General features: G+C 37.6%; 1 non-coding gene across 1 annotated transcript; it reads left to right on the top strand.

The window, feature by feature from the left end:
• The first annotated feature begins 3,868 nt into the window (after positions 1–3,868).
• Positions 3,869–3,975, top strand: LOC142552446 (small nucleolar RNA R71). The gene has a single exon (XR_012821777.1). It is a non-coding gene; the product is annotated as a small nucleolar RNA R71 (small nucleolar RNA).
• Positions 3,976–27,445: the final 23,470 nt, after the last annotated feature.

Genomic DNA, 27,445 nt, shown 5'->3' with positions numbered 1-27,445 from the left:
ACAAACTAATATGATGCATGAACGCGACTCAAAACCAACACTAAAAACACGTAAAAACGAGTCCTATCAACCCCCTCATACTAACCTTTTGGTCGTCCTCGAGCAAAATTGGTTAAAGCACGAGATTCTAAACAAACAAAACAAACACAAAATACTCAAACAGGAAATAACCAACACAAGTAAATGTCAATGGTGAGTTAACAACTGTTATGCTCATGCCTCAGTGAACTTTCCCACATACAAATCATAATCAAGTCAAATCACAAACGAATACTCATTCTCATCTACACATAAATCTCGACACTAATTTGAACGTGTGTGTGTGTCATGATGGGTCTAGTCATTCGTATTTCAAATAGATCAATCATCAAATCATGCGAGTCACTCAATTAACACTTCAATACAAGTCTCACTAGCATGCGCCCCCATGTCCATTTATCACTAACCATAACTTGAGCTTTATTCAATTCTTAAGTGCAGATAGGGTTGTCGAAAACAAGGAAAATAAGCTCAAGTGGCTAAGAGTCGGGAGTACACCGATCATTTTCATTGTGCAATCGTCAAGACTTTTCGTCTGACTTTCCTCGTCTCCTTACATCTCCAACTTTTAGCCTAGGAATAGAATTTCATTCCTTTTATTTCGGCTCCCCCTCACCTTACATCTCCACCATTTTTTTCTCTTTTTTTTTTTGAATGCACAATTTTCACACATGTACTCCCTAGGCTAAGAATATATAACTTTGGATTACAGCTGGTTAGGGGTATGATATTTTTATTCAGTGCATTGAAAAAGGGGTATATGTAAAGTTCAAGGCAAATCACATGTTCTCATTTAAGGTCCCAATTAGTGACTTATTTTCACGTGTTTATATGCTAAATCAACTCATAAATGATGCCTTTCAAGTTAACCACACAAAACCTTCAGATTTCACCATTATTCCTACAAAATTCTAGTCCCCACACATATGTGCTCAAAAAGTTCAAACTTTGTACCAAAATTCATGCTTTGACAATCAAGAGTACCATTCATGAAGTGACCCAATCAATACTTTTGTATACTATCAATTCAACATCATCATTGGCTCATAAACTATGTCTTCTCACCATAAACGACACCAAACATGCAATACTATAACGGACTAAAAACAACCAACTCAACACAAGCAATACTAACAACACCAAATAAACTCCCATAACTGAAAATTGACACCACCAAAGTAATATAAACTCCACCAAACAAAAGAAATGCTACGAATTTAAAACCAATTGACTAAGAAAACATAACAATCTACCCCCTCATACTAGAGTTGTGCAATGCCCTCATTGCACAAAACGAAACAAACACTAAAAACATAAAAACTCATGAAAGTGAATGCAAAGACAGAATATGCAAAATAAAAAGAAAGGGGAAACAGTAAACTCCCCTGATCAGAAATCATCCTCCTCCTCATTCTCCGGCGGTGGAACTCCCTCTTCAGCTGCTGGGGGCATCGGAGAATTGTACTGAAACTGGAAGGGTGGCGGGTATGCGGGTGTAGGTGGCCGTTCGGAAGTGTCGATGCCCAAATGAGTTGAGATCCCCTGCACCAGGTGTTCGATGTTCTGAATGTGGGCTTGATTAACGGCCTGGTACTGCATCTGATAATGGGCCCAAGCGCTCAATTCGGCGACGCGATCTCGCATGGCATGGCGGCATGGCTGCGGGGGTGGTGTTGCATGTCCTAAGGCCGGAGGTGGTTGAGCTGCTATCCCATAATCGAAAAATACCTCCTCGGGCAGCTCAGCCTGTCTCTTCTCCCTCTTGGATTTATAGAGAGCCACATCAATGGCTCTCATCGGCGGTAACCACTCATCATCATCTTCGAATATCACCCCCGCTCGGGCACATAGCTCCATCAGAATTTTGTGCATGCAGATCGAAGGACTTATCCCTTTTATGTCCGAAACCTTCCAAGCGAACGCTCCTTTATGCTCCTTGAGGACTCCCAAGAGCTTACTCTCCATATCATCTGTCAAAGAAGAGGAAATAATAATAAGCAATTTATTATTTTCTCCTAGATATACGTACTTGAGATGCGGAGGTAATGGTTTGAGCTCCAAAGTAGGTGGCTCCTCTAGGCTTGACTTTTGAGGCATTAAATCTTTTCTGTCTCCCAATTCCTCTAGTCTAAGCCTCACTTGCTTTCTCCAAGGTGGAATGGCATTCAAATGAGCTACCATCTCCATCTTTTCCTCGTCTAGCTCGTCCTCCTGCTTTTCAGTAGTGAGAGTGGCCTCCAATGGTTCTTTCAATCCATCCTGCACAAAATCACAAACAAGCGAATCCAAGACATCAATACGAAAGCAACTATCATTTTGCATTGTCTGCTTAAGAGTATTGAAAACATCAAAAATAACTCTCAGTCTCAATTTCCCCTCCTCAACATCAATCAGTGCTTTTCCTGTAGCCAGAAACAGTCTCCCTAGGATTAAAGGCATCTCTAAATCTTTCTCCATGTCAAGTACCACAAAGTATGCAGGAAAAATAAACTTATCCACTTTCACCAGCACATCTTCGATAATCCCACGTGGATACTTGACAGATCTGTCAGCCAGCTGCAACGACATCCTAGTTGGCTTGGGTTCACCTAATCCCAGTCTCCTAAACACAGAAAAAGGCATCAGATTAATACTCGCACCAAGATCACATAGAGCTTTATGAAAATTAATGTCACCAATAATGCAAGGTATCGAGAAACTCCCTGGATCTTTTTGCTTCGGAGGCATCTTGTTTTGAACTAAAGCGGAGCAATTTTCGGTCAAATTTACTGTCATATGATCTTCTAGCTTCCGTTTATTTGCTAAGATATCTTTCAAGAATTTTGCATAACTTGGCATATTCAATAAAGCATCAGCAAAAGGAATGTTAATATGCAATTTTTTAAATATCTCAAGAAATTTACCAAATTGTGCATCTAATTTAGCTTTCTTCATTGCTGCAGGAAAAGGTGGAGGGATAACAATTTTATTCTGTGCAATAGGTGTAGATGTAGAGTTAGAAGGCTTACCTCCTCGATTTTTCACCTCATCCTCACCGTGCTTGGTCTTTTCCTCATTAGACCCGAGTGTTTTTCCACTACGCAATTCCACCGCCTTCACATGTTCTCTTGGGTTAGTTTCCGTGTTGCTTGGTAAAGTTCCTTGCTCCCTATTAGCAATCAACTTAGCCAATTGTCCAATTTGATTCTCTAACCCCTTTATGGATGCATCTTGGTTCTGAAATCTCGTCTCTGTTGCAGAAATAAATTTAGTCATCATTTGCTCTAAATTGGACTTCTCCTCCCGAGACGGTTCTGGCTTGAATCCTTGGTGCATCACATATGGTGGACCTCTTTGTTGGCGATGTTGGTTGTTTTGACCTCCCCATGAAAAGTTTGGGTGATTCCTCCATCCCGGATTATATGTGTTCGAGTAAGGGTCATTTCTAGGACGGTTCTGGAATCCCACTTGTTTTACCGGTGCTCCCTCAGGCACATAGAATGGATTGCCATCTTGGCAATCCTGCACATCATGCTCACCCCCACACTTATCACAGAAAATTTCTTGCAGACGCATAGCCGACCCACTCATGCTCATCCCCTCAATCTTTCTATTCAAAGCCTCTAACTGTGCTGAAACCGCCGACAAATCATTAACTTGATTAACTCCAGCACCTCGTATCTGCCTATCAGACTGAGGATGATAGCTACTAGCAGCCATCTCCTCCAATAACTCATATCCTTCCTCCGCCGTCTTTCTCAGTAAGTTACCACAAGCAGCGGCATCTATCATAGTTCGGTTAGGAGTAAGCAGACCGTAGTAGAAAGTTTGAACAACTAACCCAAGAGGCAGCTCATGGTGTGGACATATCCTCAACAAGTCCTTGTAGCGCTCCCATGCCCCGTAAAGTGACTCTTGCTCATATTGAGCAAAAGTAGTAATGTCGGCTCTGAGCTTCATAGTCTTCGACGGAGGAAAGTACTTGATCAGGAACGCCTTTGCCATATCTTCCCATGTAGTAATAGACCCTACAGGCAAACAGTTTAACCACGACTTAGCTTTATCTCTCAGTGAAAATGGAAATAAACGCAAACGAACAGCGTCATCAGACACGCCATTAAACTTAAAAGTATCACAAATTTCAAGAAAGTCAGCTATATGAGAATTAGGGTCGTCAAGTACACTTCCCCCAAATTGGACAGTGTTCTGAATCATCTGAATGATAGATGGCTTGATCTCAAACTGATTAGCTCGAATGACTGGTCTTACGATGCTTGGACGTGCTCCATCAAGAGACGGCTGTGCATAATCCAACATCGGTATACGCCTTGGCTCCTCTCTTTGTTGATCGCCTTCCATTCTTTCCTTCGCTCTTTGCTGCTGTAGTCGACGTCTAGCTGTGCGTTCGATCTCGGGGTCAAAAGGCTCAAGCTTAAACTCGAGTGATCTTCGCATGCACCACAAGAAAAATCTGCAACACAATGAGAGTATCAAATAACAATAAAATAAATAATCCTAAAGAATTTAAATGAAAAATAAAAAATTGTGAATCAACAGTCCCCGGCAACGGCGCCAAAAACTTGATCGAGCAAAACTTGCACAGTGAATAATCCCAAAATTTATTTTATAAATGAAAGCTCGATTTAAATATCGCAAGTGCACGATAGTCAAGTTATAATAAACGTAAGTGAATACGAGTATCGTTCCACAAGGACTGCGTTACACTATTTTTATTTTCAAGTAAAATTTCTTTAGCAACGATAAATTGAGTTGATGATTAAACTAATGTAAAGTAAACAATTAAAATAATTAAAATTCAAAGAAAACGTGTTCAAGAACGCAATGATTAATTTGGATGAAATCAAATGAGAAATGAATTTGTTGGGAATTAGCAGTTCACCTACCACTCGTGTTTACATAATCACACTCGACTTTTACTCGTGCATTCGACGGAATTCCCTAAACTAATTAATATACTCTGTCGAGCTATATTAATACTAATCATAAACATGCAGTACTCAAGTGTCCTCAAATATTTAACAGTTCAAGATTGCATTACATTCTATGGAATCCACTAGCTTTCATTCGAGTGAACTATCACTATCGACACGTACCCAATTCCGTATATCTACTAAAATTGTAAATCCGTGGTTTATACTATTTGATCCTATTGTTAACTATTCTATCGAACTCATCAACAACATGAAATAATCAAAGGAAGTTAGCTAGGCTTCGATTGAAACACGAAAGAACAATAGCATAAACAAATCACTAATAAAAACGTCGGGAAATAATGTTAAACACCGAGTACGGGGTAGGATCCCCTCAAATCCCAACAAATCTAGAGTTTAGCTACTGAAATTCATGATAAAAACCAACAATCAATGTAAGAAATAAAATACTGAATAATGAAAATACTAAAGATGACGATGGATGACGGCCACGACGCGTGGAAATCTCGAGGTCTTCGAAATCTCCTTTGCTCCTAGCCTCCTCTCCAAGAAAAATGATGAAAAGTCTGATAAAAGATGAAAAACGGCCGCTGCTCTCGTGTGTTAGGTTATGGTGTAGGATAGAGTCCCTAGAAATTTGGAAACAAATCTTTCTCAATCTCGCTTCTCGCTAGGGCGGTATATTTTGACCGCCCTAGCGAGAGGTCCTCGAATAAGCTTCCTCGAGCATGTCCCTGGTTTCGCTGGGGCGGTCACTTTTGACCGCCCTAGCGAGACACTTGCGCAAAATAATCCTCGGCCAGACCACAATGCTCGCTGGGGCGGTCACTTTTGACCGCCCTAGCGAGACCTCTTCGATATTATGCCAAAGTTTCTCCCACTTTTTGGTTCAATTCCTACAAAATAACCACAGAATACACGAGATTAGTCAAATGCTCAATAATGCTAAAAAAATGCAAAATTCAACTAAAACAAACTAATATGATGCATGAACGCGACTCAAAACCAACAATAAAAACACGTAAAAACGAGTCCTATCAGACCACAACAGTATTGGCTTTCAGTATTCTCATTGGTCTGTCAGTAATGACACACCCCATGTCATCATCTTGTGCAGCTAGATAAGCCTGCATTCTAATCTTCCAGTCGTCAAACTCTTCTCTTGAGAACATTAGAATTTTGTTGAAGGAAGACATGATGACAGGATCGATTAGGGGGTTAATCGTTGAGCTACAATAGCTCGGTTCTTGAAATATTGAACACCGATGAATTAAATCGAGTTTGGTATTCAAACCAAGCGGAAAACACTCGAAATAATCCTTCGTAGAAACGGATTAAATATTTTGTAAAGTATTTAAAAATTATGCAAGTTGAATGAGTGAAAATGTTTTGGTGGAAGCATTTTATCAAACACTTGGTATGCAATATTTTGGTATTTGAAGAACACATAAAATGCTTCAACAATGCATCTTTAAAACTATGAAAATGATAAGTAAATGCAATAAAAAAATAGACACGAATTTGTTTATGGATGTTCGGAGACTTCAAATGCTCCTACGTCACCCCTTCTTCCCCTTGGGAAGGATTCACTAGAAGACTTTTATTTATACAACTCTTTGTACAAACCCATTCAGCTAGGAACTTACCCACTGCCTAAACTGAACTCCTAGCACTCAAGATTGTAGGCATCACCTCACAATCAGCATATTGTTTAATGTCTCATATGCAAAGACTACATACACAAGTTTATTGTCTTTGTGCAAGACTCACTCAACTAAACTTTGAAGTTCAACTCTCTTGTATATGTGTGAGTGATTGTGTGTGAGGAATTTTCTTTACAGTATACATCTTAAATGTATCCTCACACAAGGGCTTGTTCTCTCAACTAGCAGATTTCTTCATGCTAACTGCTCATGCTTTGAATCCACTTCAAAAGCTCTTGTTTGATTTTCAAGATATTGTATTTATAAGCCCCAACAATGATATATACGTTAGGCACAAGAATATGACCGTTTAAAAAGTTTCTGTACTGTTTCTGGAATTGTAACGGTCAAATTCGCCTTGCTGGACATTTTCCCGACTGGTTAACTCTGGTCAACTCAACTGGTCGTTCAGTTCAACTGGTCAGCAGCTGGTTCAGTTCAGTTCAGTTCAGTGCAGTTGGTCAACTGCTGGTTCAGTTCAGTTCAGTTCAGTTCAGCTGGTTCGGTTCAGTTCAGCTGGTTCAGTTGGTCTGGTTCAGTTGATCAGCAACTGGTTCAGTTCAGCTGGTTCAGTTGGTCTGGTTTAGTTGATCAGAAACTGGTTCAGTTGGTCAGTAGCTTGTTCAGTTCAGTTGGTCTAGTTCAGTTTCAGTTAGTGTGCTGAAATCAGCCTAGCTGATTTCAGTTTGTGCAGAACCAGTAACTTCATCGTCATTTATCAGCATTTTAAGCTCCGATTCAGACTTTGACTTTTGATGATGATTTGTAGATCATTGTCTTATCTTTCCAACGCATACTGAATCGCTTCATTTCGATAATACCGCAGCTGCTCAAACCCAACTGATTGTTGTCTTCGTGATATCAGTTACGATCAGTTGCGATCAGTTTGACCTAGATAACATCCGATTTTACCCAACTGACGTGAAATATGACTTGTTCCAAATTGAGATTTCTAATCAATACAGTTGGCGGATTATCATTTGGATTATCCAGTTGAGAGATATCTTCAAAACACTGAAGCTCGCCAGAAATTCTGTTTGTTCTGAATTTAGTTTCAGCTTGCTTCTTGTGTTAACAACTTCACACTTGAGTAAATATGTTAGAAACATAATAACAAGTTTTGTTAACATCAAAATCAAGATTGCGAACTTGAAAAGTTCCAACACATGATGATCGGATTTTGTAGATAGGAATATTCAGAAACAAGATTCAACTGCTCTGATATCACTTGATAGGATCGGTTGGTAGGTGAAAGTGTGTTTAGAAGAGGGTTGAATAAACACTTAACAATTTAAACACCTTTTTTCAAATGATGAGTTAGTTTGGTGAAAAACTAAACTCGGGAATCTTGTTATGTCAATATCAATCAGTCAAATTATGAAAGTGTGGAAATAAATTGACTGACAGATAGAATATAACTGAGGTTTAGAGACTCAAGATTTATGAATGTTCGGAGATTTCAATCAGTCTTATGTCCCCCCTTCTATCTATAAGATAGGATATGCACTAAAAAACTTTGATCAATACAAGACTTGTACAGACCCCCTTCAGTTTTGGACTTAACAATGCCAAACTGAAACTCTTAGTTTCAATACAGTTTATCATTTCTCAACTGATCTCAAACTACTTTGCATAACTGATCTCTTTAAGATCGAATAATTCAACGATATATGTTTGTGCTTGTAAGCTCAATTTATAGCCTTTGAATGCTATAAATATATACGCTAAGTGTGAGCTTTTGAAATTTTGAGTATGAATAGAAAGCTTAGTGAGAATTTCAACATAATAGCAACTTGGTTCTATGTGTCTCTGTTTTTCTCAGCTGCTCTTCATGGCTATTTATACTATTTGTTTCCAATGGTAACAATGAATGTGTTTGAATATTTCTATCAGTTGTTTGCTATGTCAATATCCTTCTGACAGTCGTACATTGTAGCATTGCGGATATGCGGCGTTCCCACTACATGTTACAGTATGCTTTTGTTCTGTTTTCAGTTGATAGTTACATTATTTAACTGATGACATGTCAAACTATTAGTTTGACACAGCCGCTGGAACTAGTTGATAGCTCACAACTGATTGCAGTAGGACTGGTCAGTTCCAACTGATCATCCAGTCGACTACACATTTCAGTTAGTTTAGTTCAGTTGCCTTGTCTACGCATTAATCTTCAGTTATATTTGGATCAGTTCTATTCAATCTTTTTGATCAGTAAGTTCAATCTTTAATCGCTCTATTTGTCAAACTTTCGAAATCAAGTTTCCAACAGAAATTTGAAATGAAAAAACCAAACACATGAGAATACATATGGGCTCGAGTGAAAAATTGTGCAAAGATGATGTTGCCGAAAATGTTGACAACACTCTATACCACAGCATCATAGGAAGCCACCTATATTTGACAGCTAGTCGACCTGACATCATGCTTAGTGTATGCTTGTGTGCTAGATATCAAGCCAATCTAAAATCTCTCATTTAAAAGCTGTTAAGCGTATCCTACGTTACATAGCAGGAAGTATTGATTTAGGATTATTGTAGACTCAAGAAACAAATTCAAATTTGGTAGGATTTTCTGATGCTGGTTGGGCCGGTGATTTAGATGATAGAAAATGTACATCAGGGGTTGCTTCTATCTTGGCAATAATTTAATCTCATGGCATAGTAGGAAACAAAATTGTATCTCACTTTCAACTGCTGAATCTGAATATGTGGCAGCTGAATATTGTTGTTCTCAACTTTTATGGATGAAGCCAATGGTAAGAGACTATGGACATAAGAGTGAAACCCTACTTGTGTACTGTGATAATTCGAGTGCAATTGATATTTCAAAAAATCCAGTACACTCTCGAACAAAACACATTGACATTAGACAAACCTTTATTCGAGATTTAGTGGAAAAATGATTGATTCGAATTGAATTTGTTGGTACAAACAACCAACTTGCTGACATATTCACAAAAGTATTAGAATTTGAGAGATTCTCGAACCTCAGAAAATCTCTCTGCATGTGCTCTGCCTAAACATTAATAGATGTTTTCTCAGATGTTACAACATATCGGACAACACCTAACATTCATGTGCATTTTTAGGACTTAGACATTTTGCATTTCATTCATACTGTGATATGATGTGTTGGAAAAATGTTGCATAATCTTCTGGTGAACGTACAATTTCTTGTTCTATTTAAACTTAAAACACTTAGATATTATTAGTAATCTGATTAAATCACAAAGTAGTTGAAGGATGATCATGTACTCCACGACATTGACCCATACGAAAGGTGATTTGAGAAGATTGAGTTAAAAGAAAAATACATTATGAATATGCTATGTATCAGAAGAAAAGATTGGAAAAAATTACCTAAAAGAGTCCAATGAAAAATGTACTTTTAGTGTGAGAGTTACCTCTTCTGAATTTAATACAGAAGTCAAAATAGAATAAATTGAAAAAAGCTACCTAGAGGAGTCCTAAAGAAGCCAGTTCTTCTAGTGTGGGAGCTTTCTCTTCTATGGTCAGAAAGTTAATAAGTCTCTAATGTGTACATAAGAATCAAATTTTTAGGAATTCAACATGTGTCGGAAGATGTTGCCAACATTTGTGACAACACTTCATTTGTGAACATATCTCATACTTGTTTTCATGCTTCTATTTCTGTTACATTCCGTTATTAGGCATAAATACGCCATACATAAACATAACATTGTGAATATTGTTGTGTCATGAGGACATGAGTATTTCGACAAAGAAAATTTGATGAAAATCCAGATTTTATGAAAAATTGAATATGTGTGATATTTGATGTTTTAGTGGTGTTAAATTAGATGTGAGTTTTAATTCTGGAAATTATTTTGAAAAGATATTGGACGCAATTTTCTAGGTAATTTCTTGAAGGAAATAACGGCAGCTTAATTTATTATTTTCCCGTTATTTTTTTACCATTAGAAGCAAATCAATGGACTGGAAAACCTTGATTTTGTTACTGTTGTGATGATTATGCTAGGTTAACTTTTAATCCACTCGCCTTCATTTCATAATTTACCTTATCGGCATCCTTACCCTTCAGCAAATCCTCGAAAATTATCCCTGCGTGATTTCATATTTCTTTCTGAAATTTCTCACTGTGGTTCCCTTACTCGATATTCTATTCAATGGCAGGCAAGGGCTTTGATCCACATGACATCAGAAGCGAGATGGGATACAAAGAAGATGTTGCCCCTACTATGACAACATCTCCTTCAACACCGTCAGTGGAGCCATCTCTGGAAATAGTCCCTGCCGCTGAACAACCGATACTGTTGGAAGAGATTGCCCCAGGCGAGCCAGGAAATGCAATAGACATTGACAATTCATCCGCTTATTCGTTCCAGATCCACCTCGTCCATCGGTAAGACGATCGAAAAGACAGGCTGGATATAACCCTGATCCCACGCCCAACAAACGATTTCTCCATAAGGGTGCTCCACCAATTCAACCGTCACTTGCTGATCCAGAAAATACTTCCGACGACGACTCTAATGATGCGGATTACGATCTAGTAGCCCGAAAACAACCCATGGCAAAAGATACTGAAACGTCCACCTCTACATCATCTGGTGATATCTCCTCAAGCTCTTCTGACACAGTACCACAGGCTGAATAGAAGGAGCCAACTTCGTCTGATGAGGACGAAGTGTCTTTGGCTCAAGTGCTGACTGATTTGAAGAAAGCCAAAAAATCTACCCCTGCATCTACTGCTCAACCCTCTGATGACAAGCCCGCACATGAGGCGATGCAAGAATCGGATGAGAATCCCCACACAGACATTTCTGACTCATCCTCAAAAAGCTATGATGACATACTTAAGGAAGGCACGAAAGCTTCCTCTGATAATGGCAAGTGTTGTGCCCGATGTTGAAGACATTTCGGACCACATTGACTTCAACAACTATGATTTGGAGAGCAGGTTTAGCACCAAGTTCTACACCACGACGGCACTCTCACAATGGTCCCTCTATGTCAACCAAGCCTTTGTTGATGAATGGAATGTTGACATGGATGTATTTTTCCAAAATAATATGATAATCTTCCTCAAATCACGAGGTATGCTTTCCACAGTGTCTACAGTCCTATCATTCTGCCGACAACCAGTACTTGAATTCTACGCCAAGCTATCACCGAGCGTAGGTGTTGAAAGGTTGGCCAAGTACGGCCGCGTTTTTGCACGCAACAGGGTGTACAATTTCAATCCCAAAGTCATCAATGCCTACTACAACACACCCTAGATTGATGAAGGCCCTCAACCAGATCTTAACGAAGGAATCGCAGTCCTGACAGGTGGACCGATTCAACAGTTTCTTGCACACCCAGAACGCGTCTCTGCCGTGAATATTACCTCCCCTTACTCTGTGCTTCACAAAGTTGCTATCCGGAACTGGAAACCGTCTACTAACTCTACGGTGGTCACAAAATTTCAAGCATTGACACTGTTCGCTATTGGGAATAGCACACTTAACTTTGGACGACTGATATTCAAGACTGTACTCCAGTTTGCTGACGGGGGAATGAAGTCCTCCAAGCTGCCATTTCCATCACTTATTTATGGTATCCTTGAATCTCAAGGATTCATTCGTGATATTGCCGAGCAATCATCTGATGTCAACAAACTGCTGAAGATTGTCCCTGCCCTCCTCAAAGGTAACAGGAAAGTTGATCTACCCTGATCTGAGTCTCGTGTAGCACCTACTGTCTCTGACAATCCCCAAAGAAATTATGCCACCCCTACGCCCACGAGATTTATAAAGCTCATAACAACTGAAATCCAAGCCTAGATATATCATGCACTAACCAAGATCCTTCAAGCCAAGGCTGATCTCGCCTATTACGAAAATCTGGTTGCAGATTACAGGCTGGTTCTAGAATTCGATGTCCATTTTGGAAAAAAAAAAAGGGGAGAAAGGGGATCAAACTCAAGCTGAAGCTGAAGCTGTTGGACCATCGGGCACCAAAGAGGGTGACGATACTGCTGGAGGGTGACGATACTGATGAAAGGAATGAGAATTTAAATGTTCACTTTATCTAGTGTTTATGTTATGTATGCTATGCTTCTCTTACTTCGCTTTGTCAGATTGTTAGGATTTATGTTCTGCTCATCCTGATGTAATTTTGTTTAATGTACTGTTAATGACATTTGGTAGGTGTTGTCCCAAGTGTTGACAACAAAACTAACAACACCCGTGCTAACTTGATTTTATTCAGGGGGAGAAAATTTCTTAATTCAGGGGGAGATGACTTGAACTAATATGAATAAATGGGTTTGATCTCATTTTGTCCAGAAAGGCAAAACGGAGGAGATTGAAGGAAAATATAATTTCTTAATTTAATTTATTTCCTCAATATTATCTTTTTCTTGTTAATTTGATTGTATAGAATATTTAATAAAATTTTGTCTTTCTAGATAATGAGATTATTATGCAAATATTATCTTGATATGGTATCAATGTTCAAAATGAGTTTTGTTCCTATTAAACTCCTACCTTTCTTGTGGAATATGTTTCCTTGTGGAGATATCTTATAAAAAAAGAGAAACTAGGACACGAGGGTGGTGGCTTCTTTATTAATCATTCACGCACTTTTGACATCGTGGGTTTCAGAGAAAAACATTCTCAAGGACGTTGTTGTTTTGAAGAGTATTGTTGCACGTGCTGCCGCGATTGTTGGAGTCATTTCAGACAACACGCGTGCAAGTATTGCTGAAGATCAGGTTTTGTTGCACCAATTTTTTGGTATCATGCTTTTTCTTTCATATTTATGTTTTAGTGTTCTTGGTTGTTTTAGAAAGCTATTTATTTTCTCAATGTGTTGAGAAAATTGATTTTCATTAAGATCATTAGTGATTGGTTTTTGTAAACGTAACAGTTGTTTTATAGTGTATATTTTTGCCCTGAGGCACAGCACAAGTATTTATATTTTTGAAAATTTAATCTTGTACATCGTATTTATTTAAAGTCAATTTGTGTTACAAACTTTAATATTCCGCTGCATGTTATCTTAAATGTTGTAACATTTAGCACAACACTTAATTCAGATAAAGCAGAAATTTACAATCTTACACTGCTACTATTATATACACTCACATCTGTCAAGCAATAACCCTTACAGGATCGTTCGAAATCCTTGACATAGTGGGAACACTAGCTTATCGTGTAATACTTCTACCTCCAAATCCGACAGGATTGCACAGAGTGTTCCATGCGTCTATGCTGAGGAAGTACATGGCGAATCCTTCGCATGTATTGCACTTTGAATCGTTACAGCTTTCACCAAATCTATCGTAGGAGGAAAGATCGCCTATTCAGATTCTAGATAGACATGAGAGGAGGTTAAAGGACAAAGTCATCAAGTTGGTCAAGGTCAAGTGGCTGAATCATTTCGATGAAGAAGATACTTGGGAAAACGAAACCGAGATGTGGAGACGCAATCCAGACTTATTTTGTAATCCTTAATTTCGAGGAAGAAATTTTATTATTGGGGGTGGAATTCTAGTGGTCAAAAATCAGTATATGTAAGCCACATACATAATTTAATAAATTAATTAATTTAAATTATTTAAAGGGATTAAATGATGCATTCAACATTTTTAATTTATTTTAAATATTTATATGTTTATTTTATGACGTATTGCTTGACGTAAAACAGATAGTGGATTTGTTTCTGTCTTTTGTTAAATTTTTTCATGGCTCGATAGATAATTTGATGAGCCAATTATTTTTTTCCATGTTTCAGAATACGTTTACCCAACATGTGAACTAATCGATTACGATAAATTGGATCGAATTTTGCTATTTTTTTCTTCTGCAGTACCTCAACGTGACATAAGCGTGAAAGGATTTAATTGTATTTCTCGAGTTGAGTTTTTCATGTGAATAATCGATGCTTGGTCGGGGATATGAGACCGGAGACGATTAAGGTGCTAAAAGTAAATGTTATATTTTAATTTTAAGCCGATAAATTATTTAATTTAAATGATTTAAAGTCAAATACTTTTTAGGTGAATTACAAGATTTTAAAACACCTTATTAGCACATTTTCAAAATTATGAGATTTAATTCCTGAGTTTAACATTTCATTAATTATTTTATGTCTAGATTAAATTTTTTAGTTAGCATTTAATTGAATTTTCAAAGTTTTTTTTAAAAAAAGAAAAAATTATAAAATGCGCGCGCGCGCACACACACAAAAGTAAACCTAGGGTTCTTGGCTCACAAGCAGCCACCACCCCTTCTCCACTCCTACCTCCATATTTTGGTGAGTTTTTCGAAAGTTTGGTCGAGTAAAAATGTTTATCAATCGTTCCTCATTCGTCCTCCACGTTCCCTCGCCCTGGTATCGATTATTCGAGCGTTTATACGCAAATACATGTTCTAAACCTTTCTTGACGCATCAATCTTGTTATATACTATTGTTTTATGATAAATATGTATGAAAACGTTTTTATGTATGAAAGATTTGAATCAAAATATGTATTTGCATGTTGAAATTTTTCTGCGTACGATCCTTCAAATGTTCATGAGTTTTTTATGCGTAGGATTCGTGTAGGTCATCCAGGCTCTTGATGCTGTGTATGGGTATGTATTAAGATGTGTTTAGATGTTATTTATCAATACTTTAAAGGTCAGAAGTGGTCTGGTCGCGCATAGAATAGGCGGAGTGCAAGCTGCCGCATCGTCGCACATGGGGTGGTTTTATGGGTTTGGCCGGTTAGGGCTGGGCTAGGGCTCGTGGCAAGGGTCTAGACCATGTCTTAGGGTGTTAATGTGGGTCTGGTCATGGTCGTTTATGAGCTGGTCAGGTAGGAAAGTTGTTGGAGATGGGACGTGATAGCAATCGGGCATGAAGCTCGCGCAAGGCGCTGTCACGGCCGTTTTCTTTACGATGTCTCCATGCGACCTGAGTAGGTAAGGTCCATATCAGTGTGTTGGTTAGGGTCGAATATCATGGTATAGGGCTTTGTTAAGGGCTGGTTTGAGCCATAGTACGTTTGGAGCTATATAGAACCCGAACGTGTCAAAAAGGTACCAAATATAGCCTACAGTTGCTTTTCTTGTTTCAGGATGGTTTAGGGCTGTTCCAAAGGTGGTTCTAATGGTATGGAAAGTGATTTAGGCCACTGATCAAATTTGAGTCAAGTCTCGAGTCGTGGGGTAAGTCGTAACTCGTTTTATTTAATTCGAGAATTGTACGGGTAAGATGCAAGTTATGGGCTTTTTGGAGTTATAAGTTATAATTGATGGCAGCAGGTCCGGGGTTCGATCCAACCAGGTCCAAGACGTTCGTAAGAAAATATAACTTGCCAAAATATTATTTTTTAGGTATGTAAGTTGTCTTGTGGCCAAATTATAAATGTACGGGTCTGGAAGCCGGAGAACGTGTCCAGGGACCTTTCCGTCTTATCTTATTATTATCTTATGATTTGAAGTTGATATCCAGTCTAAGGGATGTAGTGATCCTAGCCGGTCAAGCGATGTGGTGTTAGTTTGATTAAACGAATTATGTTATGGTGCCACATTTCAATGTGCAGAACTCTACGCAAAATGATTATGTTTATGTTATGTCAAGAACGAAGCACGATTGTGAAATTTATCCAGGGAATTCACGTCGTATTTATTTATGCCTAAGTATTTTACGTATCAATTATGTTTAAATCACATGGTTTTTTTATTATGTAGTATTGCTACTTAGGATTTATGCATGTTGAGTCTTTATACTCACTAGACTTGATTGATGCAGATGACGTTGTTGAGAAGGCAGGAGGCTACGACCAGTGAGCAAGCTCCGACCATAGGCAGTGCATGCCCGATGACCTTGCAGTTTATGAGTTTTATGCGTGTTAAAACTAATTTAGTCCTCTATTTTTTTTATTCATGGTTGGGAAAAAATTATTTTTGTTGGTTCGTTGGGAATATTTGTGAATGTCGATGTGCAACATTTTTATGCCTTAAAATAAGCAGTATCTGAATTTCAATTTTTTGTTAGTTTCAAATTTTTAGGTGATTTATTGGAGATTTTCGAAAATGATGTGTAGGTATTTATAGAGTTTAAAAGTTAAAGAATTATGGATTTTATTAGATAGAAAAAAAAAATTTCCATATATTTTAAGTAGTATAGTAAGTGATGATCGTTACAAGTTCATCGACCGGATAAGCAAAATATTATTGAGACTAGACGAGTGTTCATGAACAAACTAGATGAGAAAAGAACAATTGTGAAAAACAAAGCCCGTCTTGTAGCCCAATGGTACCGACAAGAGGAAGACATTGATTTTGATGAGTCATTCGCATCGTTACAGTACTTCAGGCCATAAGAATCTTCCTTGCATAGGCTGCATTTAAGTACTTCAAAGTTTATCAATTTGATGTAAATTCTGCATTAGGATCAGTTAATATAGATGATGTGTTTAGAAGGAGAGTTGAATAAACACTTCGGTTTTTTATATCTTTCAAGCTCATAATCAGTTCTTTAAGAAACTGGTCATGAAATCTTGTAAGTCAATATCGATAAGTTAACTAATAGTAGTGCAGAAATAAACCGAAAGATAGATTGAATATTTTGGCTAGAGTATTGTGATAACTGAATGAATAAAAAGATGGAAACAAAGAGTTATATTGATGTTCAGAGACTTCAACTGCTCCTAAGTCACCCCTTCTATCTCAAGGATAGGAATTCACTAAAAGCATTTGATTGATTACAATGAATTGTAATAACTCACTTCAGTTGGACTTCAACAATGTCAAACTGAATCTCTTAGTTTTTATTTTCACTTAATAGTTGATGACTGAACATCTCATATTAGTAGCATGTATGCTACAATAAATCAATAAAGTTTTAGCTAGGATTTTGCAATTTGTAAACTGAATTAAATCGAAAGTGAATCGCAACTGATTTTATCTTCTTGTTGTTCTTTGTAATCGTTTGTTAGCCCTTTCTCCAATTGAACTCATCAGCTATATATAGTCTTCAATTCCAACGGTCACATTGAATGAATTTAATAATTAATATCCATTGAATCATCTTTTAGTTTATGTAGTTGACTTTTTCTGACAGAGGTACGATTTATCAGACTGTTCTGCTTTGGTACAGACTGTCAGTTTTCCTGCTGAGATTCAAATTGAGACTGATGACGTGGCTAACTGTTCAGGAGTCAAACTGGTCAACTGATCAATTCAGCTAGACTACATCAATTCTAACTGATGTCCTTTCAGTTTGAACATTCCAGTTCAGTTTTCGGTTATGCTATACTAGTTCTGCGAATAAAACATTCAGTTCTTCAGATCTGGTATCAGTCAGTTATTCAATCTTCGATTCATCAGTTTGAGACTTTAATAAATCCTTTGAGAACTTTAGTCTGATTGCTTCAGTTCTACTCGGTCCATTAACTTGATAAGTCTCTTTCAGTTTAGTTACGTTTTTTCAATTCAGTTATTGGTTCAGTTTAGGTTTTGTGATCGGTTATTGGTCAGTTTGTTAACTCTGAAACTAATCAATTCCCACAATTTCTCCATTTTTGTTGTTTGACAAAACCTAGAGTTCTGAACTGTTTCACTGATTTATCTGAAATTCAGAAACTGATTGTAGATAAAATAAATCTTCAGAAATATACAAATTCATACAAAATAAGAAAGAATTTTTAATTATTTTTGAAAAAGATAAGTACATATTCATACAAACATTTCAAAATAAAAAGTTATAACGTATATACAAAAGCACCTCAGACTCTATAGCTGATGCCAGGACACTTGATAACTTTTTACTTTCTTGTCAACTGGTCCTTTGTCAGTTGAACTGTCTAGTTCACCACGCTTCTTACTTGTATGTGATGTCTTCTTCTGTTCTTCCACCTTTTTGTTAGCACCGCCAATTTTAAAATAGGAGGAATGTTGAGCTAACCTGTGCAGATATTTCAACTAGTTGATATTACACAATGTCAATTTTTTAGATAGGCTTGAATGTACAAAATCAATTATGTTGCTGAGTAGTTCCTGAGAGGAGGGCAGTGTAGGATTCACAGCTGCTTCTTTTTTATTTTTCTCAACTGTTGAGAATAAAGCAGATACATCCTTGGACATCTTCTTTAAGTCTTTCATTGTGTGGTCCTTGAGAGTGTCCAGGACTTAAAGTGTGCAGCAGCTGAGTTCATTTTACTTGAGAAACTATGGACCCAAGATCTTGCAAACTGGACAGTATATTGTTAAGCATGACATCAGTTGCAATCGGCAGTTTAGGGGAAAATTCTTCAGCAATATTTGGGACTTTCCCTTTTCCTTTCCCACTGATATTGACAACTACTAAAGTTCTAGGGCCAGCATCTTGGTCTACATCTTCATCTACTTCATTGACTGCCTCTTCTTGTACAGATTAACTCTAAGGCTGATCCTGATGATCAGTTGAAGCACTTGGTGCCTCGGCAGTCTTCATTAAAAATATCATTTTATGTAAAGCTTCTGAATTAAAGAAAGTCTCAAGAACCACCAAGTAAAGTGGAGATCAGTTCTGATAAGACTGATGGTTCCTAGACTGTTGTCTTTGCTTCGACAATAGTAATTTGTTCAGTTCCCAACTTCACTTCTTCAGCTTGTACCTCTGCTTCAGGTTGTTAGATTAGATGTCCGTCGAGCCAAGTGTTGGCCGAGGGTTCACATTGAAACTCTACGTATAAACAATCTTTATTTTAATAATATTTGAAATTATTGTTTTGGCACATCTTTATCTGTATACACATGCTTGTTGCATAGATAAAGTCCTTGAATATACAAATAATAGAAAGAATATAAGATGCTCATATGATGAGTATCATGAAACTCATATTTGAAATACTGTATATTCTAAACAATTCTTAGTCGATTCAGCCGTCGCTAAGAAGGATAAAGGCCGCTCGAGCTTGAGACTAGTATCTGCGATGTGAGTACCATGTTTCATTGGTAGAATTCATTGTGATGTTCGAGCATGCAGATAGGTGCTCCTTGCAGAGTTCACTGAACAACCCTCCATAAAGGACTTTCCAAGTGGTTCTCATTTATCGAGTGGAAACGTACTAGTTTATGGTTGTACACCATTAGTCCTTATGACCCGGGACAACATTGAGACTCTATATACTAGCATTGCACTTTGACTTGTTTACCGACTCCCATGAGGTCATCAGGTGGCAGGGTTGGGTGTCGAAACATATCGGAGTCGATCCATTGTAGTCCAGGATTCACCGCTTACCTTGGGGTATGGATATCCTATGTGTATGTAGTTTGAAATCTCTGATCAGAGTGTTGGTGGTAATTATGAAAGGAGTTTCATAGATTACACCATCGATGCAACTACGACATGACACATATTATCGATTCTTTGACAGCTCTCGATATACCAATAGTTGTCGAATAGGTCGGGATATATGAGATGAAGGGACCGTACTGTACGCTAACCATAATTGATTGGTTCTTGCAGGCACTATCATTTGATACCTAGGGAATCATGTAAGCGATGCTGCTAGGCATTTAACATGATTCGTTGGGTACTATCAGACTTGAGTTCCTGACGTTTTTATTGTCAAGGATTTGATAAGTTAGAACAGAGCATTTTGGGTATGCTCATATAAGGACATGTTTAGTCCCAAATCACATTGAGATGTGAACCCACGGCTAGTTGTATCATTGAATCATTGAGAGCCACACAAGTGCTAACTTTCTAGATTACGTTGAGAAGTAAAATAGTTGTGTTCAACGGCTTATAAAGGAGTTTATAAGCACAAATGAAAATAGAAGTATGACTTCTATAAGGAGAATGTTACTTTTAATTTATGGAAGTGTTCCTAAATTAAAAGTTGGGATAATAAATAATGTATTTGAAAATTGTGATTTTCAAAAAAATTATTATGGACTAAATTAAATTAATTCAAGTGTTGAATTAATTAAACACTAGTGAGCCTAGTAGAGCCCAAATAATTAAATTAATTCAATATTTGAATTAATTAAATCCTATTGGGTCTTGTAAAGCCCAATAACAAATAATTATTCTAGCGGGCTTGAGTAAATTCAAGTAAGGTTTAATTGGTCTCAAATTTGTTTGAGACATTTAAATTAAAGTTCATGGGCTTTATAATTGTTACAAGCCCAAATAGAATTGCATGCATGGGAGGTGAAGGGTTGGAGGCTACTTTTTCAATATCCAAGGCATAGCATGCACATGCTTACTTTAACTTTTTACACAACCAAGACAAATCATCCTACCCTCCTCCAAGACATGCAAGGGCAGAAATTTTCATTCCTATTCTCCTTCATTTTTGCTTCTTCAATTGTTGAAGATTGCATACTCTTCTCAAAGAAAAATTCTCTAATTTTTCCAGTACAAAATTAGAGAGGATCTTTCTTGTTGGTGGTGGGCTTAATTTTTGAGCAATGAGTGCTCATTGAAAGCTTGTAGATTGTCTAGCCATTGAAGAGCTAAGTTGTTTAACAACTTATTTGGAGCCATTATCAATCCTTTGTGATTGATAGGTAAAAATTTCTAAAACACCTTATGTATGAAATTTTGTGTTTTATGTTATTTGCTACACATCATAGTGAGGTGCTCGAATTTTTGCTTGTAAAATTTGATTTTTGAAACTTTCATTGCGCATCCGGGCACCTTAACCGATCCCCTTTCAAGTGTTATCAGAGCTATGGTTACTATTTTGTGTAGCAAATACTTGATATTATATTGAGGTCAATTTCTAACCGCATGAGATAATTTGTTGCAACAAACCAAGGGCATATTTTGAGGCATTTTCGGGCAGCATGTTGAGCTGCCCGAGGGGCTGCTCATTTCGGGCAGCAAAGGCAACCGGGGCCCCTTAAAAATAAAAAAAAAGTATTTTGTTGGCCGGAATACGGAAACGGAGGTCCGGCAACGACGATGACGACTAGGATTTTTAAAAGTGTTTTGAAATATCAAAGTATCATGGGCCTTGAGTTGTTGGGCCATTAGATGGCTAACATATTTTGTGAATTTAAATGGGCCAAAATGGTTTTTGGTGAAAAATATTTTATTGTGCTCTTAAGTTTAAATCCACAAAATTTGAATATATTTTCTAATAAAATAAATAATTGAAGTTGGACTTTAATTATTTATAGTAAATTTTGATTTACAAGAAATTTGGTTATAAATAAATTAATTAGAAAGTAGACAAAGGAGTTTGTTTACTTTGTTGATTTAGTTTATAATCGTGGAGGTTAGTGATTGGATCAAGATATATAATATTGGATCAATTGATTATTGTGATAATTAATTGATGGTGTATGATATGTGATATTATGCATGAAGGATGATCAAAAGTCCAAGCCCAATTTGTTAGGTGTAAGCTAAGATATTTTGTGTTGGATGATTGTAATAATTATCAATTTATAAGTGGGCTTGGTTTATGGCCCGTTCCGACCCCATGAGATGTATCTCTATTTGACATGGATATTTATTTGTAAATATTAGTATAGTGAAAAATCAAGATTGGAAGATGGTGGCCTAGATGATTATGAAGATCGAAAACATGTAAATATTGGAGGCTTATGTAAAAGTTGCATTTGCATCCCATGCATTTCCCTAGGATTGGACCTAGGCCCGTGCTTAGCTCACACGGACCATTAGTATTGGGGCAACTGATCATCCTTGTTTAGTTTACTGATTATAATATATGCATGATATATTATAAATAATGAGCATGTGCGTTATTATTATTATAATAACAAAGTTGCATGAATCTGGAAAACATACGATCAAACATGGCGAGCTTTTAAACAAAATTAATGATGAGACCTTTCAAAATTAAAAACCCTCATTTTGAATAACATTCAAAATAAATATCAAGCCCGAAAAGGGGTATTATAAAAGGTGTTTATAATTTTCATGTCTTCCATCGACAATGGGTGCATGATGAATGCTACCCTTGCTCAGGGCTCTGCTCATATTATTGGGGGAGCTCTAGACACCGAAAAGCTGTGACATCCATTGACAAGGTGATGTGAACTACGTGAAACTCCCATGATTTTGGCTCATATTATTGAGGGAATTCATGGCGATCGTCCATTAAGGTTCAACATCAGTGGGTAAGGCTTGACACATAAAGATGAACGACATCATATTATTGGGTCCTAATCAAACGTGAGACAAAAGATTACGTAGAGGCTTGCATGGAGATGCAATTGGAAACTACCTTTTATGAATTATGATTGGCTGATATTATTCGGGATCATAATTTGCTAATTGGATCTTACGTACCTACTGAGGAAAACTACTGAGGAAAAGAGTTTCCCGTTTTCACTAGAGGGTAGTGAAAGATGTCAAAACAGTGGAAGCGAAAATTTGTGAAATAAAATCCATAATTTATATCTTGCTAAATATTTTAAAATAGTCATTAACATTTATCTGTTTTACTTTTCAGTACAAATTTTGACAATCTCTTCGATTCGCAATCCGCTATTTGCAATATTCGACAAACACATTTTAACTTAACCTAATTAACTCAATTGGCTAAGAAATCTGAAAATCGTCTTGAATTTCGAAAGGATAGCATATACACTTACTGAGTCGCCCCTTGTTGAGGCTCCGACTAGCTGCACTCCTGAGGAATTGCAGACTTACAAGGATTGGTGTGACCATGACTTGCGAGCTAAGTGTTATATGCAGGCTTCTATGAATGATGAGCTGCAGAGACGTTTTGAGGATGCAAATGAATGTCAACGTTCATTTGCATCTCAAAGAGCTCTTTGGTGAGCAGACTCAACCTCTTAAGCATGCTACCGTCAAGGAGCAGATCACTTTACGCATGCGAGATGGGACCTCGGTCCATGAGCATGGCCTAAAGATGATTGGGCTTGTGGACAAGCTCGTTGGCATGGATCTTACGTTGCCTTCAGAGTTGACCACCGACGTGTTGCTCTTGTCACTGCCTAGCTCATTTGATCCTTTTGTGGTGAATTTCAACATGAACAAGCTAGAGCCTACCCTTGAGGAGTTGGTAAACAATCTTGTTATGTTTGAGTCCACCATCAAGAAAAAGAAGTCGGTTCTTTATGTGGGTTCTTCATCTGGTACAAAGACCGGTCCACCTGGGAAGGGAAATAAGCGTTATTTCCAACGTCCCAAGAAGAATGTGCCCTTGAAGAGGCAAGCTCCGAATCCCGTTGTGGCAGCCACACCAGTTAAGGCTCACAAGACTGCTGATGTATGTCATCACTGCAAGAAGCCTGGACATTGGAGGCGTAACTGCAGAGGATATCTTGCTCAGAAAATTTCTGGAAATGGTTTGTTCTACATAGAATTAAACATTTCAAATAACTCTACTTCTTAGGTATTAGATACCGGCAGTGGCTCACATCTCTGTAATGATTTGCAGGTGATGGGAAGAAGTAGGAGACTAAGGGAAGGTGAGACCTTCTTGAGGATGGGCAATGGAGCAAGAGTTGTTGCCAAAGCCGTAGGTGATGTTTACTTATTGTTGAACAATGATTTTAGGTTGATTTTAAGAGATGTTTTGTTTGTACCTGATTTGGTGAAAAACATTGTTTCCATTTCTATGCTTGATAAAGATGGATATTCTTGTTTATTTAGCAAAGTTGTTTGCAAGATTTACAAGAATGAATGTTTAATTGGTACTGGAGAACTTGAAAACGAACACTATAACTTAAAATTGAAAGATATTCCATTAAACAATGTCCAATCAATAACAACAACAAACAAGCGAAAACAAGATGCTCTAAATTTGGCACAATTATGGCATGCTCGATTAGGACATATTTCCCTAAGAATGATGAACAAGCTAGTGGGAGTAGGCATGTTTGATATGTATGATATTAATTCTCTCACGACTTGTAAATCCTGTCTGAAAGGAAAGATGACCAAAATTCCCATTAAGTGCCAGGTGGAGCGAGCCAAAGGGTTATTGGATTTGATACATACCGATAAATGTGGTCCACTTAGCATCACCACTAAGCATGGACATTCCTACTTTATCACCTTTACCGATGAATTTTCGAGGTATGGGTGGGGGTCCTTAGCTCCTAATCGTTATTACAATACAATCTGATTAGAGTTAATTAATTACAGCTGAAAACGAGTTTAAATTTTCTTTACAATGAGTCCCAAACATGTCAACTGTAATTATAATACTAAAAATAGTATATGATATAGTCTCGTCTCAACATGTCACAATATAACACAAGCCCACACATAATCCAGATCAAACTACAAACAAACAATTCCTATCCTCGGGACATGCCCCGGTATATAGATACATATACATATATACTGGGAAACAAAGCACAAAACCTCAACTCAAACTGTGACTCCCTCCAGAAGTACCCTCTCCGGCCTCCTGATATCCTGGAGTACCTGCCATTGTCCACACACAAAGACAACAACAGCCTCCCTTGGGGGTGAGCAAAGCTCCGTATGGAACAACCATCATATATACAACAGATATCTAAACGATGATATATGATATGCAATGCATGTATGTCGTGGAGGTATCAGGTCAAATGCCCATCCACTGAGCATATGTCAGAATCAAACGAATCGCTATCAAATCAATGCTCGAGCTGGCACACCAGCCTCAATCAGGGATACTCGTATGATAGCGTCGACAAAGCGCCATCAAATCCCAAATCTCAATCAATCGTCGGGGCCACAAATGACTATGATTTAAGGGTCATATAATACCAAACATAGCATTGTGTTCACAAAGCCCAGAATCCAAATCAAATCATATCAGGGTATCCAAGGATCATAGCTCAACGTGCATGTCATGTATCGATGTATGCATCAAAAAATGTGTCTTAACAAAATATATATTTTATACATCGATATTCCAATCACAATGTCATGTATGACACATCACGTCATCACATAAGGCATATAGACACATCTTCTCAATCAAATCAATCAAACATATATCATATGATACAGATACCTATCGTATGTTACCCGGTTGCAACATACCTCAATTCTTTGTTCCAGTCGATGTAGCTTGAAGATATCAGTATAATAATTTATCTACATCAATAACATAATCATTTCAATCAATAACATCATTCAAAATCGACAATATAAGTCTCAAATATCTTTTGAAACTTTAAAAATTCATATCAAATCGAAATCATAATATAATTCAATTCCGACTTCGAATATGAGTTTCTTGTCGGTTATTCTACCACATATATGAATCTCGACTTCAAATACATGCTATTCCAGCACTTTAATATTTAGAGCTGCTGAAACTAGAAGAATTTACCTCAAAAAGAAGCTCTCGACGCGAAGATTCCGAATATATAATTTGTTTCGCGTTTAGATAACGTTTCGAAGTCGATTCGGACGAAAGAAATTGAAATCTCTCGAAGCTACGGGAGAAAAATGAAGAAGAAAATGAACAAAAATCTATACTTATCTTCACCGCAATCGCGCTCGGGCGGTAGGATTCTCGCGCCCGAGCTCGAGACATTCTGTCCCCGAGTGTGACTTACACGCTCGGGCGGTCAAAAACTACCGCTCGGGTGCGGAATGTTCTGTCCGAGCATCAATTTTGTTCCACACTGGCGCTCGGGCGGTCATTTTCTACCGCTCGGGCGCCATACGTTCTGTACAATTACCCAACTTTTGGTACACTAGCGCTCGGGCGATCATTTTCTACCGCTCGGGCGGCAGATGTTCTGTCCAAAATATTGTTTTTGTATTGTATTGGCGTCCGGCTTCTCCACTCGAGCTCTTACAACTTCAATTTTGTTAGTTAATCAATATCTAGTACGATATTTCATTATCAACACTTATTTTCTCATTTTCATTGTCATGATATACATCATATACATAATCACATGACAATTTCATGAATTATCGATAATCACATAAGATTTACAATAAGACGGTACACGGCCCTTACACTTCTCCCCCACTTAAAAGATTTCGTCCTCGAAATCTCAAATATCTCTATATACATAACATTGGCAAACATATATATATGTCACCAGTTATAGTACATATCAAAACTAAAATCAGTAAACGGATCAGTATACATTGAATACAATGGAGCAGATGGAATAGAATCAAATAAATGCGGATATGCATCTCGCATTTTGCTTTCCAACTCCCACGTCGATTCTTCAACACATGTCGTGTCCATTGTACTTGAACTAGAGGAATTGATTTGTTACGTAATATCTTCTCCTTTCGATCCATAATACGAACAAGTTGTTTGACATAGGAAAGAGAAGGATCAAGTTCAACCTCATCAGGTGCAAGTACATGTGATGGATCTGGTTCATACTTTCTCAGCATAGAAAAATGAAATACACCGTGAATGGCAGATAAAGATGGTGGCAATGCCAATCGATAAGAAAGATCCCCAACTCGATCAAGAATCTCATATGGACCAACATATCAAGGTGATAATTTCCCTCGCATGCCAAATCGAACGGCTCCTCTAAAGGGAGATATTTTCAAAAACACTTTGTCACCTTTCTGGAATTCCAAGGGTCGTCTTCGTTTATTCGCATAACTCGTTTGACGATCTTGAGCAGCTTTCATCCGCTGTCGAATCAACTGAACCTTATCATTCATTTCCAGTATCATTTCAGGTCCAGTCATTTGTCTCTCACCAATTTCATCCCAGAATAACGGTGATCTACATCGTCTCCCATATAGGGCTTCAAACGGTGCCATACCAATACTCGTTTGGAAGCTATTATTATAAGAAAATTCTACCAATGGTAAGGCATCTTGCCATCCCATTCTG

This window comes from Primulina tabacum, chromosome 7 (assembly GCF_025594145.1).
Source record: "Primulina tabacum isolate GXHZ01 chromosome 7, ASM2559414v2, whole genome shotgun sequence".
Classification (NCBI taxonomy): domain Eukaryota; kingdom Viridiplantae; phylum Streptophyta; class Magnoliopsida; order Lamiales; family Gesneriaceae; genus Primulina; species Primulina tabacum.
The sequence above is the reverse complement of the archived record's forward strand: the minus strand, read 5'-3'. Positions and strand labels throughout refer to the sequence as shown.